The sequence below is a fragment of the Mobula birostris genome, chromosome 18, assembly GCF_030028105.1.
Source record: "Mobula birostris isolate sMobBir1 chromosome 18, sMobBir1.hap1, whole genome shotgun sequence".
NCBI lineage: Eukaryota > Metazoa > Chordata > Chondrichthyes > Myliobatiformes > Myliobatidae > Mobula > Mobula birostris.
This window is the reverse complement of record NC_092387.1, coordinates 44,772,314-44,794,405: the sequence shown is the minus strand read 5'-3', so window position 1 is coordinate 44,794,405 and position 22,092 is coordinate 44,772,314.

Here is a 22,092-nt window from a genome sequence, read left to right as displayed (position 1 = left end):
GTTTCTGTTTTTTGTGAGTATACGGTTCACTGCATTGAAGCCTCTTTCAACAAGGTAAGAGGATGAAAATGCAATGAAGAGCAGTTTGGCTCTTCTCCAAAGACCAGCAAACTTCATATGACAGTGTAGTCACATACTGTACCACAAAAGCCAACATTTTTGAAAAGCATTTTTGCTTCTTCATCATTTTGATTTTTGATAATTTCTTCCTGCAAGCTCTCTTCCTGTTCTTCCACCTTACAACGAAATGGGATAATTACCCAGTCCAGAATTTCCAGACCATTCAAATCCTTGAAATGATTCTGAAAATCCTTCTTCAGTGACTGCAGATGTAAGCAGTATTCTTGCAAATCACCATCTGTGACAGAGAGTGCCATACTTCCCATGCAGGGAAACTGTAAGAACATTCTTCTCCCAAAGTTTTGCTTATATATTTTCAATTTTTCAATAAAAGTGGACACTGCACTTTTTGCCTGGATTAAAGTGAAATACTCACTCTGAAGTTTCATATTTAGAACGTTCATTTTGTCATACAGATCAACTAGGTATGCCACATCTCCATGTAGAAGTTCAAATGCTTCTTTCATCTTCTGGAGCTGAGTAATACCATAAGTAGCCTTTTCGGTGTTTCCTTTACAAAAGTGTTCCTGCAACCTTGATGGTTTTGTGGATTCATTAGACGGTACAGTATTACAAATAAGACACATGGGGCATTGCTGATCTGATGGGAATGGAATAAACCATACTCCAAGTATGTAATGTTGGTGCGCTTTCTGTAGTTTCTGTTTTTTAGCAGAATTAGAATTCAAGGCTTCATTGCCTTCAGACTTATAGAGATCGTGTCATACATATTTATCCATCATTAACGGGGCTAAACTAAAATAAAAAAATTAACACAAACGGGGAATGCATATTGGATGTTGATGATGGCAGCAAGTTGACACGGATGGAATGATGGTAGCGGGACGCAAAGGAACGCTGAGGAGAAGATGAAGACAATCACAACAGTGAAAACTACGTTGACAAGGATTCAAATTGGAACCTGCATGTTAGTTGGGAAAGAACTGGTATTTAGCAAGCTACCTTTATACTATTCCAGTTAGTGCAATTGACCAATCACGTAAAGTCTCATAATCCCCAAAAATGGTTCTTGGCCACACGTATGAAGCCAAGGTTGCTTTGAACACCTCAAGAGGAATCCTCAGGGTTGGCAGGTTCATTGATTGGCTTCATTTCACTGTTTGGTTCTGGCCAGCACTGTTTCATTGCACAAACTGTTTTCTGTAGATCTGTAGAGAAAGCTACGATGGTGTACTTGACTTACCAACTATTAAATTGCATGAACTCGTTCCATGCCATGAGTCAAAGGGAACTGTTGGGGACCCTGGTTGCTAATTTATGCATCCCCAATAACATCTCTTTGGTTGGCAAGGTCAGATGAGATTGCCGAGTTTCAGATGCGTTGTGACATCGAGCGCTCACCAACTGCGAAATTATGGTTCTTCCTGTATTCCAGTGCCTCATCCTTTTTTTTTTGGAAGTTCCTGCTCTACCAATGGTCGGTCAGATCTTGTGCCTCAAGTTAGGGAGCTGCTCACCACCATCATTTCCCCACCACCACCTCCCCAATAATCTTGAATGCCCTCTGACAAATTCTATTTCCCCTAATGCCCCCTTAGGATATTTAATTGCCCTCACTAGGAATCACTGGCCTGGAGGACCAAACACAAAACACTAGAGGAACTCAGCAGATCAGGTAGATACAAGTAGGCTTCTTCCACTGAGATTGGGTGAGACTAGATTTAGAGGTCATGAGTTAAGGCTAAAAGGTGAAAGATTTAAGGGGAACATGAGGGGGATCTTCTTCACTCAGAGGATAGTGAGAGTGTGGAAAGGGCTGCCAGCAGAAGTGGTGGATTTCAACATTTAAGAGAAATTTGGATAGGTGCATGGATGGAAGATGTATGGAGAGCTATGGTCCGGATGTAGGTCAATGGAACTAGGAAGATTAATTGTTTGGCATGGACTAGATGGGCTGAAGGGTCTGTTGCTGTGCAGTAGTAGAATATGACTCTATGACTTTTTATTAGTTGAATAATTGACCTCAGAATATCTTCTGACCACCCACATCAGATCAACTCTGTATACCACACAAGCACTAGCTATCTGAACCTGCACAGATGATGCAAGACAAGTGTATTATTTCCTGTCTCTGCACTGATGCCATGCCTTGAGGCCATGCTTTGTAAGCTGTTGGCCAGCCTTTAAAAGCAAGTGTCAAGCCTATTATCAACATAAGTGCAAGAAAAGAATCTCCATTGAGCCCACTGCTGGAGAGGTCCCCTAAATAACAAATAGGTCCGTTTCTCATTAAGCACATGTTTTTCAACATCCCGTTTAATTGCAGCTTTAGGGGAGAACTTGGGAACCAGATCTTTGTGTATTAAACACCTAATGTTTGTAAATAATTTCTTAATCCCTTTGCACTTTACTCACACAATTAATTGAGTTGAACCCAAGAGCAAAAAATCTGTTGAATATTCAGCAGGGGGAATTGAAAAGGCTGCTTAAAAATCCACAGCATCGCTCTGATAAATCTGATTTACTTTTTCCTTTGGCAGCTTTTAATTCCTGCACAGAGCTGGCACAGAGCAACCTTGCGGTGATATTAAAATCTGTTCTGCTCCAAGATTTCCAGGAGCGCTTTAGTCTGAGGGATAATTGTAGGCAAACATTATTGAAGAGCGCATTGACTACAGAGAGCCATAACAGTGTGAGAGGCAGAGGGGACTTGCTGCTTGTTTCTGAAATGCAATTATGTAGGTGTGTAGTCGGAACGTAACCCAAGCTATTGTCAACATATTATTCTGGGGATACATAGCTCAATATCTACTTCGGCTCTCTGACTAAGTTCCTGGTTATGTAGTGGGGGATCCTATTATTAGGGAGATATTTTTGGTGGTGGGTTGTCTGAAGGGTGGAAATTTACTGGAGTAGGGAGCTGAAAGGACTCAATGTAATTTGGCCAGATTTAATGGGCTGAAGTAATGAAGTGTTAGTAGGCAGATTTCAACATTTATATGCATTGATACAAGATGCATTTTAATCTGAGATAATCAGTGTTTTCTGAACTGTTACCCCTTCTTTTTTCTTCTCTATCATTCACCCTCTTCCTCTCCACTTTTGCTGTCTCCTTGTTTGTTTTCCCATCTCTCTTCCTTTCCCTCAATTCTTTGTCCCCATCTCCAGCCATTTCTGCCTTCTTTCTCTCCTTGCCCCACTTCCTCTACTTCCTTCGTGAGCCTCCCATCTCTTTCAATCCCCATTCCTTCCCATCTTTCTCCTTCACCCTCTTTTATTCCATTTTGCTCCAGGTCCTCCCTTTTTCCTTCCTGTTCGTTTTCCTTATCCTCTTCCTTTCAAAATTCATATTGGCATTGATATTTTGTTATTGTCACATGTACCGAGATACACTGAAAAGGTTGTCTTGTATTGTGTTCATACAGATTAAATCATTGCACAGTGCTTTGAGATAGAACAAGGTAAAACAATAACAATGCAGAATAAAGTGTAAAAGCTACCGTAAAAGTTCAGTACATACACGATAAAGTGCAAGATCATAACGAAGTACAGTAGATTGTAAGGACAAGAGTCTATCTTGTTGTACAAGAGGTCTATCAAAGATTCTGATGGGATAGAAGTTGTCCTTGAGCACTATGGCAAATGCTTTCTGGCTCTTGTATCTTCTGCCTGATGGGAGAGGAGAGAAGAGGGTGTCTGGGGTGGGCAGCATCTATGGGTAAAAGTACAGTCGATGTGTCAGGCCAGGACGCTTCTCCAATCCTACCGAAGGGTCTCAGCCTGAAATGACGACTGTACTTTTTTCCATAGATGCTGCCTGGCCTGCTGAGTTCCTCAAGCATTTTGTGTGTGTTGCTTTGATTTCCAGCATCTGCAGATTTTTCTCTTGTTTGTGTCTGGGTTGCTTAGGGTCTTTGACTATTGAGACTGTGAAAATTGTTGCGCTTCTGGGGAGGTGGTAATTTTATTCATTGATTAGAGATTTGTGTCTCTTATCAACTAGCTGAAGTTATTTTCTTAATGGAATTAATTTAGAAACATGAAGATGATACAACTTCCGTGAGATCTCAATCACCTGGGTGTAGAGTCTGCAGGCCAGTAGGGACATTGCTACTTTACTAGCCAAAGGATATCTCATTAGGTACAGGAGGTTATATAGCCGTGGTTCCCATGGTGGGCAATATTGCCCTCCCACCGGGGGCACTGGGAGTTTCTAAGGGGCCAAAAAAGATAAAGGGGGCAGTGGGGGGGGGGATGCTGAGTAGCAAGGGGAGCAGCTGAATGATTACAGCCTTTAATAAATTAATTACTTATTATAAGCAATTGCCTCATAATTGATTACAATGATCACTTAATCACCTCGTCTCCTGCTAACCGACCGTTCTCTTAGACTTTGCTTGAAGAACATACTTGTTGAAAAGCAATATGACACTTCTGTATTTTTCGTATCATGAAAAATCTGCACTGAAGAAGTCGTGTTATTTCCGAGGCCAGCCCATGCATTGTTAGCATTTACTACTGTAGTACAGTGTTAGCTGGTACAATTCCCATGCATTAATCATAAAATTCCCGTGAATTAAGAAATGGCATTCAATGAGGTAAAGATCAGAATTTGCCCTTTTGAATGGTCTAGACCGCATTTCTCAAATGGGATATCGCTGCCCCCCACTTTATGTACCTTCAGGCAGAGAGTCAGTTTTTTGTCTGAGTTAAAGTATGAAGATGTCATAATTTTCCCCTTTTATTGATTGCAGTACTCGAGGTTGGACTTAAACAATAGGTGATTGACTGGTTGTTCATCCATAATGAAAATGGTAGATGTGGACCAAACAAAAAAATATCATAGACGGTCTAGTGTGGAGTATCTGAAATATGTATTTATCCCAGCATTAAGCAACCAACAGCAGCCACAATGTGTCTGATGTGTAAATAAGGTTTTTTTCCCATACAATTGGAGAACTGTTTCTGATAGCATTAAGTAAGGTTCTGAGTACAGTCTTGCGATTCCATTCAGCCTCAACTCTGTTCAAAGACGAATAGATGAAATGTCTGAGAATGTGGAAGACAAATTGTTTAACACTTAGGACAAATGAATTTTCGCTGCAGTTGGATGAGTCAACTATGCCAGGCAATATATCATCACTTTATGATTATGTTCGCTGCACTAAAGATGAAACATGGTTCAAGAGTTATTATTTTCAAGGGGACTGGAAACAGATACAACAGGGGAGATAATATTTTGAGTGACTGAGCAATTTTGCAAAGAGAAGGACATTCAGCTCGCCAACATTTTTGCTTGTGCAACAGATGGGGAAACATCAATGACGAGACGCCACTGTGGGGTTATTAGCATACCTTACATATTTACCATTCTCTGTGTAATTCACAGACAACGTCTTCTCACAAAAACCTAAGTGATCAGTTGGACAAATCATTAAATACTGTTATCACAGTACTAAATAAAATCAAGTCTCACGTTCTCAATTTTCATTTATTTCTAGAGCTTTGTATTGAGAATGATGAACAGTTTGAATGTTTGCTGTTGCACACAGAAATCAGGTGGCTCTAAAAAGGAAACTGCTTGAGACTCTTTTACGCAGTTTTAGAAACCGTGATTAAACACCTTTGAAGACTCAAGTGCTTCATTCTGTAATCAACTCAAGAAGGTTAGGTGTGACATTGCTAGTTTATCTGAATTATTCAAAAAATTGAATGAAATTAATCTTCCATTACAATGAAATGATATGAACCTTATCAAACTCAATCAGACGTCTCTATATTTCTTTCCAAGTTAATGCTATTTAAGTGCAATATAGACTGTTGTGGCCTTTTCTAATTTCTGAGCCTCTCTGAATTGGAAGAGAAAGAAAGAATACTAAATGATGATCTTCAAGTACATTGTGCCAACCTGGGTGAGCTGCATAAAGGCACGTCAGAGAAATTTCAGGATCTTCTCCTGATCCAGATTGGGTAATGAATCCATTCCTGAACACTTATAATGAGGAATTAACAGGAATGATGGAGGAAGAACTGATTTTGCTGCAAAATGACTTTGAGCAGAAGCAGAGGTTCAAAAATCATATCAGGTCTTTAGGTTGCAGAAAGAAGTCTCTGAATGCTATCCTGCACTGTGAAAAAAAGTTCAAGAAGTTCTTTATTGCCTTTCCAACATATTTTGTGGAGCATGCTTTCAGTACTGTCATCCAACTTCTTTCAAAGAAATGAAACAGAGTGCAAATTACAGAACATGGGGATCGGAGGCTTCTTCTTACTGGCATTCGGCCTGATGTTGAGAAGCTGATATAACTGTACCAAGTTCATCCATCGCATTGAAAGATGAAAAAGCAATGAAGTTCTGAATAGTTGGACTACTTAATGTACGCTCTAAAATTGTTTTGTTTTTACTGTAATTAAAGAAATAATTTTACTTGTAGCTTTAAATATATTTGAATAATCTTGCAATTACCATGGATTCAGGTTAATTGGGACGCATCAGGACCAGCACATTGTGGCCCAATTAAGCGGCTGCCCCAATTAGACAAAATTTCATATAAATAGTTAAAGAGCTATAACAAAGGTAAACTGAGTAAAAAAATTATATATTTAAATGAAATATAGAACAAATTAGAACACTACCAATACTACAACAGTACTATAAAAGTGTGTATTCGTTCTTAATAGTTATTGATGGAGGAATTCATCCAGTGTACACTGCTGTGTTTTTCCAATTGGTTGTAAATAAACAAAATCAGCACATACACTGAGTGTAGATAATAGCTTGCCTTCAGGCAAAGTTTTCAAACATTACATCCTCCAAATCTTCAATTTCATTGTCAAATTCAAGTTACAGGTAATTGTCAATTCCCTCAAATTCTTCCTAGTTCCTAACTTGTTGAAATAGTGAAGTAATTTTGTTTCTGGCATTTCCAAGCCTGAATACTTGAAACTACAAAGAGGAAAACAGTTCTGAATTGACTTGCAGCTTATTTCTCACCAAGTATCAGTGACAAAAATCACTGCTTTTGAACACAAACACATGCAACTGGCGCTATTTAAAAACTGTTCACTCTACACACAATGTAGTGTCTAACAGCAGTGCACGCAACTGGCACTACAGTCTCCTGTCCCAGTTAAGTGGCATAGTATCCCAAATAAATGAAGGGAATCCCAGCTATTTTCTTGACTAGTTTTTGTCCCAAATAAGCAGCTGCCCTGATTAACTAATGGCCCAGTTAACTGGAATTCACTGTATTAGTCACTGCTTTGAATTTGCAGTTCTTATTTTCTTTCACTGTGCATTTAAATCAAAAACCTTTACGGTTTTTATGCAATGGCCAGAAAGGGAGAGGGGGGCACTGGGGGATGAGGTCTGGGAACTAAGGGAGAGGCAATCCAAAAAAATTTGGGAACCACTGGTGTATAGCATCACCAGCAATAGTGACTCTCCAGCATATGAGAATCATAAGGAGAGGAAGTGAATATGATCTTTTGAGAATTTTAGGAGGTTTCCAGAATTTCCAATACATTTTTCAAATGAAAATGAAAACATGACAAAAAAAAAGCTTTACAAAGCTACAAGTCTAACAAATTGAGAGCAATGTTTTAATTAATACATTGGTGATTGTCCACTGAGATTATTATCAGCTCCTACATCAAGGTGACTTGCAAGAAATGGAATATTGACTGGCTCCTGATCAATAGAGGTTTTTAGCAACAGATGGTTGGACTGAAACCAGGTGGCAGTTCCATTTAGGTCAGTATTTGGTTTAAGAAAATTTTAACACACAGTCATTAGTGACGGTGGAGTGCCATCTGCTGCTAGTCCACTGAGATATTTACCAACCTGTATGTTAGTTGGTTAAATCATTAACAGTGCACAAGGTCAGTTATCACGCTTGCACCTAAGATGTTGCCAGTGTTTCAATCCAACATTCAGGTACCTGCACTGATTAATACTTCTTAATTGACCAGCTTAAGTGAGGTCTAAGGTCTTTGTGATCCAATACAATTTGTAAACAGCGAGTTCTGATTGACTACAGAAGCCAGGTGCAAAGAGGCAGCATCACAAATTATTGTTTACATCCTTTAATTAGTGTCATGAAAGACAGGCTGATCACTTTTTAATGAATATTTATTGCATTGATCCCAGGTAGTAGTAGGATAACACATTCAGGCTGAAGACAGTTGTCACTAGTAGTTAATGGCCAGTTAATAATATGAAATAGAATAAATACTCCTGGCTTCCATAAAGATACAGAAATACAGTCTTCTGTCACCATTCATCAAGGATGGATTAGCAAAGATATTCTTGAAATACAAACTACATTAGTTGTCAAAATGTTTGCGTTTTGGAAACTTCTATGTTGATGCTCGGGAGGTACTTAATAAAGTAGCCATTGAGTGTATGTTCATTGTCTTCTCCTGCTGTAGCCCATCCACTTCAAAGTTAAACATGTTGTGAGTTCAGAGATGCTATCTGCACACCACTGTCGTAAAGTGCAATTATTTGAGTGACTGTCACCTTCTTGTCAGCTTGAACCAGTCTAGCCATTATACTCTGACTGCTCACATTAACAAGGCACTTTCATCACAAAATTCCCAGGTGATGAGCAGTTTCTGAGATACTCAAACCACTCCATCTGGCACCAACAATCATTTCACAGTCATAGTCACTTAGATCGCATTTCTTCCCCATTTTGATGTTTGGTCTAGACAACAACTGAATGTTTTGACCATGTCTGCATGATTTTTTGCATTGAATTGCTGCCACACGATATTTGCATTAATAAACAGCTATACAGGTGTATGTAATAAAGTTGCAACTGGGTTTGTGCAATTAGTTCAATTGAATTGGAAGATGTTCCACAATAAACTGCTGAAGACACCTTTACAGAAAATGCAAACATAGGGCTTCAGTTCGTGATTTGCTTCAAGATATTTTGGTACACTATAAAGCTGGGAAACTTGTGAAAAATAATTTCCGGAGTGAGTGCCCAATCTCCAGCATTACCAAGTCCACAAAAGAGAAAATCTGAAGGCAATTAGAGCAAAGATTAATTAGCCTCAAATTGTGTTGTTAAATTTAACAAGAGTGGCAGAGGATTTGTAGCCCAATGTCATGCAAAGTTCAGCCCACCAGTTCTATACTAGTCCTTGAAAAATATTTTCCCACCAGTTGAATCAGAATCAGGTTTATTATCACTGGCATGTGACGTGAAATTTGTTAACTTAGCAGCAGCAGTTCAATGCAATACATAATCTAGCAGAGAAAAAAATAATAATAAATAAAATAACAATAATGATAAACAAGTACATCAATTATGCATATTGAATAGATTTTTTTTAAATGTGCAAAAACAGAAATACTGTATATTTTTTTAAAAGGCTTTTTTTTTAAGCGTGTCGCACCAGACATTCAGCCATTCTTGGCTGGCACACAGTGTCAGGATTAATCGGGTCATGTTATGAATGTTCCTGACTCAACTCTTGTATTTTTTACGAGGCCAAATGGCTAGCTCGACACTCAACCCAGCGCGGATGAAAAGCATGCTCGGGAGTGGCCCGACCTGGATTCGAACTCGGGAACCTTCGCTCCGGTGCTGATCTCACTTTTAAAAAGTGAGGTAGTGTCCAAAGACTGTACACCAATACTGGTCTTTCACATTGGGTGGCACGGTAGCATAGTGGTTAGCACAACGCTTTACAGTACCAGCAATCTGGGTTCAATTCCTACTGCTGCCTCTAAGGAGTTTGTACGTTCTCCACGGGTCTCCTTCTTAGTCCTCCGGTTTACCACCACAGTCCAAAGAGATTGGTAGATTAATTGGTAAATTGCCCTGTGATTAGGCTGGGATTAAACTGGGGGTTTATATTACATATGAACTGTATATATGTGTGTGTATGTTTTTCCACTGCATGTTCCATCTTCCAGATCACAACTCAACGGGTGATAAAAGTACCACCTCCTCTCTTCTCCTTTATCCCAGTTATCAGAATCAGATTTATTTTGACTGTCTTATATGACATAAATCTTGCTGATTTGCAGCAGCAGTACAGTGCAAAGACATAAAATTGCTATAAATTACAAATTAAATAGATAACATGAATAAAAGGAAATAGAAAGGTACTATTCATGGGTTCATGGACCATTCAGAAATCTGAAGGCGTAGAGGAAGAAGCTGTTCCTGAATCGCTAAGTGTGAGTCCCGCTCCAGGATCTCCTTGATGGTGGTTGTGAAAAGAAGGCAACCCATAGGTGCTGAGGTTCCTTAGTGATGAATACTGCCTTCTTCAGGCATTGTCTCTTAAAGATATCCTCAATGGTGAGGAGGGTTGTGCCTTAAAACTTCAAGTTACCTTAAATCTATGACTACCAACCCTTATCACAATGCAAGTATTTCCTATTAACGCAATAAAAATTATTCATAATCTGAAGGCCTGTATTACTTTTCCTTTTCATATGTTCTCCTTTGACAATTGCCCACGTGTTTTCTTCCTTTCTGGCTTATATTGAATTTGCTTCAACCAGTAAACATGTTTACTTTGAAGACCCCTCTCACTGTCAGCCCTCCAACACCATCCCAACCATTACATCTCTCAGTTAGGTAATCTAGGAGTGAGAGAAAATTAATCAATTTCATGCATGAATCATCGTATATTTTATCTTTTCAGTGGATATTTTCCCGGTACTTTGCCCTTCTTCTGACATATGCACGAACATCATAAATGTACCGGTAGTGTCACAAATCCGTTGCTTTCAGGGAAGAGATGAGCTCAACTTTCATTGATTACAAACAGATGGAAGGTCAGTCCAGGGTTCTACAATTACATCCAGTCCATGACATAGAAACAGGCCATTGAACCAACAGATTTTTGATCATCTTTTTGTCCCCGTTTCCACTTCACCTCACTCTTTCACTGGGTATTCCTACTCGTACAGGCTCCACTTCAACAATCAATGATTTTATCTGCTCACTACTTAAATCTTAGCTGGATGAACTGGTGATTATTTTATACTTACAATCCTAATAATGATCTGATTCGTGTATGAAAGCTGTTTTCCTACCTATCCTTTCGGAGAGCTCTATCAGAATACCACTCCACTTTAGATAATAATGTTTTGACTTTCTTTGTGGTTATAACTTTGACTTTCTAGTTTCTTTCTGATGACATGGAAAGAGGAGAAATGAAGTATTTCTTTTTTGAGTATGTTCTGAACAGCAAGGCCAAGAGAAGTGAGCTGCAAATGGGACAGAGGATTAGATTTAATTAAATCTATTTATTTTTCAAATTAAACCACAAAGTTAAGTTCCATGACTGAAGCCATCTTTCATTGTCACTCAGTAGATCATGTCTGGAAAAATTACCTGAAGGAGTCTGTTTAAAGGTAAACATTTCCAGGTAAAATGGGAATCTTCTGAAGAGGCTGCACCTGTACGAGCTTCAGAACCTGTGAAAACAATGCTTGTGTTTCTATGAAGGTACAACTCAGATGGAATTTGCTGACCACTGTTTTAAATTTTTATCTCTAATGTAGTAATTAATCATGATCGATGATCAAATGACCATTAAAAATAATATCTGTTCTGAATACACATCAGCTGTTGTGGATCCCCCAGTTCTTTAAACAGACAAATGAAACCTAACCAAAGATCAATTTTTTTAGGGCAGTGAGATCAATATCCAAGTTTGGTTACTGACACCAAATATCTGTATCAAAATACACTGATGTAGTCAGAAAACAATTTTGCTTGCATTAAGGTTTTTATCCATTTGTGAGTTGTGGACAAAATTAGCAATCTTAACATTTCGTGCTAATCCCTAAATTCCCTGAAAGTCCAAGTCCATTTCAGAGGCTCATTAAGAATTTGCCATCATTTTGATATCTTGAGCCACAGTCTTTTTTTCCTTCTTTTTCAACAGTCCCTCTATGTCATAGATGACTTTCTTTCATTCTAGTTCTATGGATTCTGATGTGTATGTTGAGGCTACAAGTAGGACTGGAAATGCTCAATGGCTGGTGATATTTAGGGGGCTCTACGCTGTTGTCACATAGTCCCCTTGTGCTGTTGAAAAAAGCAAAGGTTTTCAGTATTTTTCATTATGATCTTTCTCCATTTTAAATAGCCAGGGATTCTTTAAATTGATATGGATGTTACAACCCTTTAGAAGTCTTTGAAAACCTCTGCCCTTCTGGGAATCTTTTGTTGTAGGAGAGTCCTCGTTACAAGTGTCTGCTATCATGTCTAGGTCAGTGTGATCAGCACCTCCATATCAAGAATATTGGCCTAGTGGAGGACATTTCAAACATTTTTCTGAAAATGACTATGGTGACATATTTGAGACCATGGTGAACCTTGTCATCAATGTTTGCCTTCACTGAGGTGACATCAAGTTATGAACATTTTTAGCATCTCATCACAGATCTTTATGATTGGGGGACAATGTGCTATAGCTGGGATATGTTGGCAAAGGTCCTTTGTCATGCATGTGCTTAGTATTTTCTTGTATGGTTCAGTTAACAAGTCAACGATGATTGAAGTTTGGCCTGCATAATTGCATGAACATAGTTAGTATCCATGTACGGCATTTGAGATTGGTGAAGAGGACCTCGTTTCTCACTTGGAGCTGACTGAGAAAGCTCCATTCAGCCTCCACTCCAGCAAAGTACTTGTGGGCAGACTGAGGAAACCATGGGAGCAATGATACAGCCTTTCCTGACCCCATTCTGCACTGAGTTTGGGTCTTTGGTGAACCCACGACTTTAAAATAGTAGTATGCATGACATCACACAGCAGGTGTAGAAGAGAGAAGAATTTAAAACAGCAGCCAAGGTTCTCCACACTTCTTATTGCTTGATAAACTCAATGGCTTTTGTAGGGTTGAGAAACCCCATGTGTAATGGTTGAAACTGTTCCCTGCATCTTTCTTGGTTTTCTTGGTGCAGCTAGGGCCAAGGAGGTAGAGCCCATCCTTAAAGGATATTGATGACCCGCACAGGTTTCTACAACAACCCTGTGGCAGTCACCACTGGCTCTCTACCCCAAGTTTCCTCCCTGACTTCCCTGAAGAGTTTAGTCTCTTTCTCCCTATCATTTCAAATTTCAAAAGGTCAAAGTTTATTATCAAAATATGTATATGTCTCCATACACTACCTTGAGATTCATTTCTTGCAGATATTTACAGGAAAATAAAGAAATACAATAGAATTTATGAAGAAGTATGCTTAACAAAAACCGAGAGACATCCAATGTGCAAAAGTTGACAAATCACACAAATAATAAATAAAAAGAAAACAAAACTAATACTGGGTTGTAGAGTCCTTGATACTGGGTCTATAGGTTATAAGGTCATTTTAGAGCTGAGGTGAGTGAAGTTATCTAAGCTGTTTCAGGAGTCTGTGGTTGCAGGGTAATAACTGTTCCTGAACCTGATGGTGTGGGACCAAAGACTTCTGTATTTCCTGCCCAATAGCAGTAATGAGAATAGCCTGGATGATGGGAGTCCCAGATGATGGATGCAACTCTCTTGCGGCAGCACCGCTTGTAAATGTGTTCAATGTTGGGGAGGGCTTTGCCTGTGACTGGGTCATATTCACTACTTTTTGTTGTATTTTTCCATTCAAGGGCATTAATGTTTCCATATTAGGCCATGATGCAACCAGTCAGGATACTCTCCCTTATGCATCTTTAGAAGGTTGTGAAAGTTTTAGATGACATGCTAAATCTACGCAAACTTCTAAGAAAGTAGAGGTGCTGACATGTTTTCTCGACTAGGCGTCAAGGCCTAGTTCTGGGAGTTTAGTGATTAGTTTCAAGGGGATGATAGCACTGATGTGTGCATCTTCATTGTCCAGACGTGGCAGAGCTGAGTGAAACAGCATCTGCTCTGATGGTAGGCAAATTTGAGCAGACCCAAGTTACTCCTCAGACAGGAGTTGATATGCTTCATGAACCCCCCCCCCCCCAAAGCACTTCAACATAGTGCTACTGGACAATAGTCAGTGAGGTAGGTTACAGCATTCTTCTTGCACACTGGTATAATTGAAGCCTGCTTGAAGCAGGTAGGTGCCTCAAACTGCTGCGGCGGAAGATTGAAGATGTCAGTAAACACTCCAGCTATTTTTTCTAGGTCCTGACATCAATGGCACTACATTGTTATTAGTCTGCTGCTGCACTCCATCACGATGATCACTTTTCATTGCAAGAACTATTAATAAACTTGTTCCAGATTTAATTGCCTAGAACTTCCAGGATTATCCCAAAATTTACATCAATAGTGACTAGTTTCTGCAATAATCTCATCAACTGTACAAGCTCAAATTCCTCACATTCCTTTATAGAAACCAAGTGATTGGTTGAGTGAACTTGGCCTTTTCTCCTTGGATCGACAGAGGATGAGAGGTGACCTGATAGAGGTGTATAAGATGATGACAGGCATTGATCGTGTGGATAGCCAGGGACTTTCTTCCCAGGGCTGAAATGGCTAACAAGAGGAGGTGTAGTTTTAAGGTGCTTGGTAGTAGATTCAGAGGGGATGTCAGGGGTAAGTTTTTCACACAAAGAGTGGTGGGTGTGTGGAATGGGCTGCTGACGATGGTAGTAGAGGTGGATTCAATAGGGTCTTTTAAGAGACTCTTAGATACGTACATGGAGCTTGGGAAAAATAGAGGGCTATACGGTAGGGAAATTCTAGGAGCTTTCGAGAGTAGGTTACATGGTTGGCACAACATTGTGGGCCGAAGGGCCTGTAATGACTTGTAGATGTTTGTGTTCTATGTCTAAACCAGTGGTGGTATCAACAGAAATATCCAGGACTCACTGCAATCACAGAGCAAGCAAAATCTTAAAATTATGAAAATTAAACACTAAAATTATGAAAATGTTTCCTTTTTAAATTAAGCACAGCACCTGGTGGAGGTGTAATGGGGAATATTTTCCTCTGTGTTTCTCATATCTCCCTCATGTCTTTATGCTGTTTCCTCTTCAGTGCATTCACATTATTTGCTACAACTGCTTTATGTGGTATGGAGCTGCACTTTCCCACCACCATCTGTATGGAGGAGTTTCTCCTGAATTCCCTGTTTGAATCCTTAATAACCTCTGGTCTCAGGCTCCCCTGACATGTAACAATCAAGCTTTTTTCAGATTATTTCTACAGTAGATAAGTGGCTTCAGCATACAGCAGTGGTTAAGGCAAAACAGATTCTTGTCCAAACAACACACACAAAATGCCGGTAGAACACAGCAGGAAGGGTCTCGGTCCGAAACGTCGACTGTACCTCATTCTATTGATGCTGTCTGGCCTGCTGTGTTCCACCAGCATTTTGTGTGTGTTGCTTGAATTTCCAGCATCTGCAGATTTTCTCCTGTTTACAGGTTCTTGTCCAATTGATTATAAGACAGTGTAAAGAACTGAACTGTGCAACTTTATTGTGGTGGTCAAAATTTTAAACCAATACTGCCCACGGACTATTTTTAAAAAATTTTATTTAGAAGAAACAGGTCCTTCCAGCCCAGCCAGCTACACTGCCCAGTAACTCACCTATTTAATCCTAGCCTAATCACAGGACAACTTACAATTTACAATTAATTTCTGGGCTAAGTGACAATCGTTTTTTGAGGGAGTTTTATTTTGGTCCGGCCTTGAAGAATAGCAGGATAAAATATAAAAACTCTTTCATGATTTAACATGTCTCTATAACTTTGGTTGTATTTACCAGTTGTGCTTAGGCTAAGTTCAAAACTTTGCATATTTCTGTGATATATGGCAGTCCCTGGTTTACATAGGGCTCCATTTCATACTGCCCATAAGTAGACTTCAAAGCCAATTTCTCCATAAGTGGAAATAACATGTTGCTTTGCATACACTTGCTATAATTTTTTATTTCTTTCAATAATTATCCTAACACTACCCATAATTAAACTCATGGAATATATACTGTATCCAGTCTTTAATTAATACCATAAACATTTGTTAGTATTACTAGCTTAAAAATGCTTTAAAGATGAATGGGAGAATTTAAGTAAAGTTGGATTTCTGTAAGTCGGGCCAGTTATAACCAAGAGAGCCCTTGTATTCATAGATCAATGTGTGTGTGTGTGTGTGTGTGTGTGTGTGTGTGTGTGTGTGTGTGTGTGTGTGTGTGTGTATTAGGTAGATACTTGATTGATCCCAAAGGAAATTACAGTGTCACAGTAGCATTACAAGTGCACAGATATACAAATATATAAATATTAAAAGAGAAGTAGAAAGAATAAAAAGTAAGTTACCTCAAACAGTCTAACAGGATAGAGTCATCACTTCCCTGGCTGCAGGTTGACTCATTATAGAGCCTAATGGCCGAGGGTAAGAATGACCTCGTATAATGCTTTTTGCAGCAGCACAGTTGTCTCAGTCTGTTGCTAAAAGTGCTCCTCTGTTCAGCCAAGGTGGCATGCAGGGGGTGAGAAACATTGTCCAGAATTGCCAGGATTTTCTATAGGATCCTTTGTTCTACCACAGCCTCCAGTGTGTCCAGTGTTGTCCATAGGTACAGTATGTACCCATGAATGTACATATATGTGTATGCAAATGCATAATACGGTGTGCGTGTCTGTGTATCTGCATGTATGTACATCTGCTTCAGCATACAGTGTGTGCACTAACCTACAATGTCAAAAACTTGCTGGAAGCATTGGAAGCATTAGAAGTGTGGTGGATGTAAATCAATAAATATTAACACTTTAATTATCCAAGATACGTTTGGAAAATAGCAATCTGATATAACATTCAGGTAGTGTACAAATCTTGAAATTATACAGACCAGTCAAGTTTTCAAACTGTCTCTAAAAATTCACACTTTAAAGTTTAACCTAACAATGTCTTTAAAATCTCAAATTCATTCGTTTAAAAGACAAACATTTATTTCACATAATTGGTAAATTTGTCCAAAGAAACATTGTAAAATGACGTGACAGGGACTGCCTGTTTGAAGTTTCTTTATTAAAGAGAGCTTGGAAACACTTTAATGTTGCTCTTGCACACCTCTCCATGGTCAGGTACAGAGAAGCACTGATAGAAGTCTGGAAAAGCTTTCACTTCTCTACAGACCCAGTCAGAAAATCTTCTAATAAAATCCACACTTTTAACGCACAGAAACTTTTAAAAATACAGTATATTGACAATAATGAAAGTGACAATAGATGCAGGATATGGATATTTTATGGATTGCTTCTCCTTGTGTATAACAAGAGCCAAATGGGAAGTCAAAAATAGACCTGATACCACTCCATACCCAGAAATATCTTTTGCTGTGGTTCAATGTAGAATCAATCTCAAGTTCATACACGGTTTATTCATAGATATGTTGAATGTGTGAATATCTGGCTTATTTAAGATATGTCGGGCAAAATCAGTGGCACCTGCAGGAGAATTAATTGTCTAACTGTTACCTTACTGACAGCAGGCTTCCTCATTAAGGTGAGCATGCTACTAAACAAACAAAGATTCAGGTCACAACACAAAATGATATGAATTGAAGTTAATTACAGAAACAATAAACATATCTATCTAAAGTAATGTACTGCACTTGGACAGTGATGTATAATGTATATAATACCTGAACATTAAATATAAGGATTTAATAATGTAAACAAGTATAATCAATGAGAGAATTCAAAGTCCCCAATAATTTCTCCATTAAACTAGTTTCAGAATGCACATTATGACAACTCCCCACTATTAATCGTGCTTTGGGATTTTTGGTGGTGCATTTTGGAAAGATTAATGCTTAATATTTTAGCTTTGAATCTAAATTAAGTGGGGCTGAGAGAGTTTGGAGATGCAGCTGCCTGTTGCTCCTGGTTCCTGCCAGTAGCTAACATACAACATAAGAACTAGAAGCAGGAGTAGGACACTCATGCCGGTGTGCCATTCTGGCCCGTGAACTGCTTACCCACTCAGTGAAACCATGGCTGATCTTTTACCTCAGCATCACTTTTCTGCACTAAACTTGTATTCTGTGATTTGCCTAATAACAAATATCTATCAGTTTCTCTCTCAACATGCTCAGAAACTGGGCCTCCACAGCAGCTACATAAAGACCGCCATGCTCTGGGAAAGACATCTCTTTTCACAGTTCAGTGATCTCTCGTTCTAGACACCCTAGCCGAGGGAAACATCAGCCTGCACCTACCCTGACTCAAAAGAGCACAAAGAAAATAGCTACAGCCTCTTCAACGTGACCTGGTGGAGACTGACCAGGGCACTACATTCAGTAAATGATAACTTCACTTTCCACAGTTTGTTCCTTCCCCCACCTACCCCAACAAGACAGAATAAATCAGATCCTCCTTTCTCCTTGGTGGCAGTGTAGATGATATTTAACGGGTCTGTGTTCGATCCTTCTGTCTTTGAACTGCAAATTTAACCTGGAGAAGGAAGATTTCTAACTACAATTTTGTAGATCGAAGCCATGTTCAAACTGAAAGTGGACTGTGTTTCATTTGATGTCCGTGGTGCCGATATAACCTGGGTATTGTCACTGATTTCTGTTCATGGGTTCTCATCAACAGAGTTGGTTAGCACACAAAAGAAAGGATATGATTTGCACTGGAAAAAGTTCAGAGGGGATTCATCAGAAAGTGTGTGGGATGGGGCATTTCACTTATGAGGATAATCTGGATTGGTGGGTTCATTTCCTTGGAGCAGAGGAGCCTGAATAGGAACCTGTTAGAGGTAAACAATATTATGAGGGGCACACATCAAAGTTGCTGGTGAACGCAGCAGGCCAGGCAGCATCTCTAGGAAGAGGTAAGTGGACGTCTTGGGCCGAGACCCTTCGTCAGGACTCAGCCCGAAACGTTGACTGTACCTCTTCCTAGAGTTGCTGCCTGGCCTGCTGCGTTCACCAGCAACTTTGATGTGGGTTGCTTGAATTTCCAGCATCTGCAGAATTCCTCGTGTTTACAATATTATGAGGGGCATAGACAGGCTGGATAGTACAACATGCTTTCCTAGAGCTGAGGCTATAGATTTAGGATAAAGGAATAAGTGGTTGAGAAGGAATCTAGCGAAGAATTATCTTTCACCCAGGTAGTAATTGTAATTTAAAATGCATTGTCTGACAGGTTGGTAGAGACAGAGATGCTCATATCCAATCAATGTCTACTCTAGATGAACATTTGAATCACAAAGATATAAAAGTCTACCAAGTAAGTGCCAATAAGTGGAATTTATAATGCTGAGGCTTTTTAAGGCATTGGTCAGACTGCACTTAGAACATGGTGAGCAGTTTTGGGCCCCGTATCTTGGAAAGGATTTGCTGGCATTGGAAAGTGTCCAGAGGAAGTTCACGAGAATTATCCCAGGAATGAAAGGGTTAATGTGTGAGGAGCATTTGATGGCTCTGGGCCTGGACTCGCTGGAGTTTAGAAAAATGGAAGGAGATCTCATTGAAACCTATTGAATATTGAAAGGCTTAGATGGAGTGGATGTCTCCTATAGTGGGGGACTTTAGGGCCAGAGGGCACATTCAGAATAGAGGGGCATCTATTTAGAGCACAGATGAGGAGAGATTCTTTAGCCAGAGGCTGATGAATTTGTGGAATTTCTTGTCATGGATGGCTGAGGAGGCCAAGTCATTGGGTATTTTTAAATCAGAGGTTGATAGGTTCTTGATTAGTAAGGGTGTGGGGAGAAGGCAGATGAAAGGGTCTGAGCAAGATAATAAATCAGCCATGAAGCAAACCCAATGGGTGAATTGGCCTAATTCTGCTCCTCTTATGGTTTTATAGATTAGTACAGATGGATACTGATGATCAGCATGGATGTGGTGGAACGTAGGATCAGCTTCAATGTGGGGTCCTCCATGGCTACCTAGCTGCTCCAAGAATCTTCAAGTCAGTTAGTGAAGCCATAAAGAAAACTTGGCAAAAATCTGAACAAAACTTAAGATACCATATCACCGTTTTCCTCTCTGGCTTAATTTTTGAAAGGTTTCCTCTACCTAAACTGCCTGTAAATGTCACAAGGTTCAGTGATGCTTGCTATCAGTCTCCAGAGAAGTAACAGGACCCACGAAATGACTCCAAGCAACTGCTCCAAAACCTCCCATGTACTATCCCATAATCTCTGGATCAAAACCTCTTAAATTCTCTGTTCGAGGGATCGACTGTGTCCAGACAGTGCTGACCCTGATTAGTGGGAGTAGTCCTCATAATTAGATTCCTCATAAGCTAAATTAGTGGTCAGATTTTTTGTTACTGGGCAGTTGCTAGGGCAATGAGTAATTCGTTTCACCTCTCAGAGTATATCAAAAGATTCCAACAGTTAATGAAGACATAAGGAGAAAGGATGAATTAGGAGATCTCCGTTAAATTCTGCACAAACGTTGTTGTCAAGGCTAGGACTAATACGCAGGCCTTTAGCAACTGAGTCTGGCTCATACCAGTCCTTTACCATTTCTCTCTTAATGCTGCAATCTGCTGTGCTTTTCATAAATTATTTAATATTTCAGTACCCAATACACTATATATATTAATAGTAGAATTGAATTAAAATGAAATTGATTGTGGAATAGAGGAAAGGGAATTTGGGTGAACACACAGCAGTCCTCATCAAGGGCTGAGTAGCTTGAAGTTCCTGGGTGTCAATCTATCTGGCTCCACCATATTGATGCAATTACGAAGAAGGCATGCCAGTGGCTACATTTTATTGGGAGCTTGAGGAAATTTGGTATGTCACCAAAGACTCTAGAAATTTCTACAGATGTACTGAGGATTAGTTTTGCACTACTTGCTTATTTACTATGCATTCTTACTGTAAAGAAGAAGAAGAAAGCCCTTAACTCTGAATGGAGTCATCGGGACGCCGTCATGATGGCATTTTTTTTAAGCATTTCTTATTTTTACGAGGCCGAGTTGCTAGCTCGACACTCAACCCAGCACGGATGGAAAGCGTGCAAGGGAGCCGGCTGGATTCGAACTCAGGAGCCTTCGCTCTGAAGTCCGGCGCTGATGCCACTACGCCACCAGCCGGCCTATTCTTATTGTAATTAATTGTAATTTTTATGTGTTGCATGGTACAACAAATTTCATGACATATGTCAGTGATAATAAACCTGATTCTAATTCTGATGCTGATTCTGAACAGCAAGTAATTGATGAACGAGTTAATTTGTTTTTACTTGTGTTGGCTTCAGTTATTCTGACGCCCAAGAAAAGCATGATAACCTTCCTCAATGACTTTTCCCAGTAGCACTTACATATCAACTAATGCCTAAGAAGCAACTCAGATCCACTTCAATTAGCCTACTGGAGTGAAAGGTCCACAGCAGATGCCATCTCATTGGCTCTTCACTAAACCTTGGAACATTTGGATAGCAAAGATGCATACATCAGGATGCTCTTTACAAACTACAGCTCAGCATCCAATACCATCATCCCCTCTAAACTAATCAATATGCTCCAAGACCTTGGCCTCAATAGCTGCTTGTGCAATGTCCTCACTTGCTGATCCCAGTCAGTTTGGATTGGCGACAACATCTCCTCCATGATTTCCATGACTACAGGTGCAACATAAGGCTCGGAGCTCAGTGCCCCGCTCTACTCATTTTACACTTATGAAAAGCACAGTTCCAATCCAATATTCAAGTTTGCTGATGACCCTCTATCTTAGGCTGAATTAAAGATGGTGATGAATCAGAATATAGGAGGGAAATTGAAAATTTGGCTGAGTTGCGCCATTACAACAACTTCTCGTTCAATGTCAGCAAGAACAAGGAACTGATTATAGACTTCAGAAGAAGAAAACCAGAGGTCCGTGATCCAGTCCTCATTGGAGGATCAGAGGTGGAGAGGGTCAGCAACTTTAAATTCCTTGGTGTTATTATTTCAGAGGACCTGTCCTGGGCCCAGCACTAAGTGCAATTACAAAGAAAGCATGGCAGCACCTCTACTTCCTTAGCAGTTTGCAGAGGTTCAGCCAGACATCTAAAACTTTGACATATGTGTAATGGAGAATATATTGAGC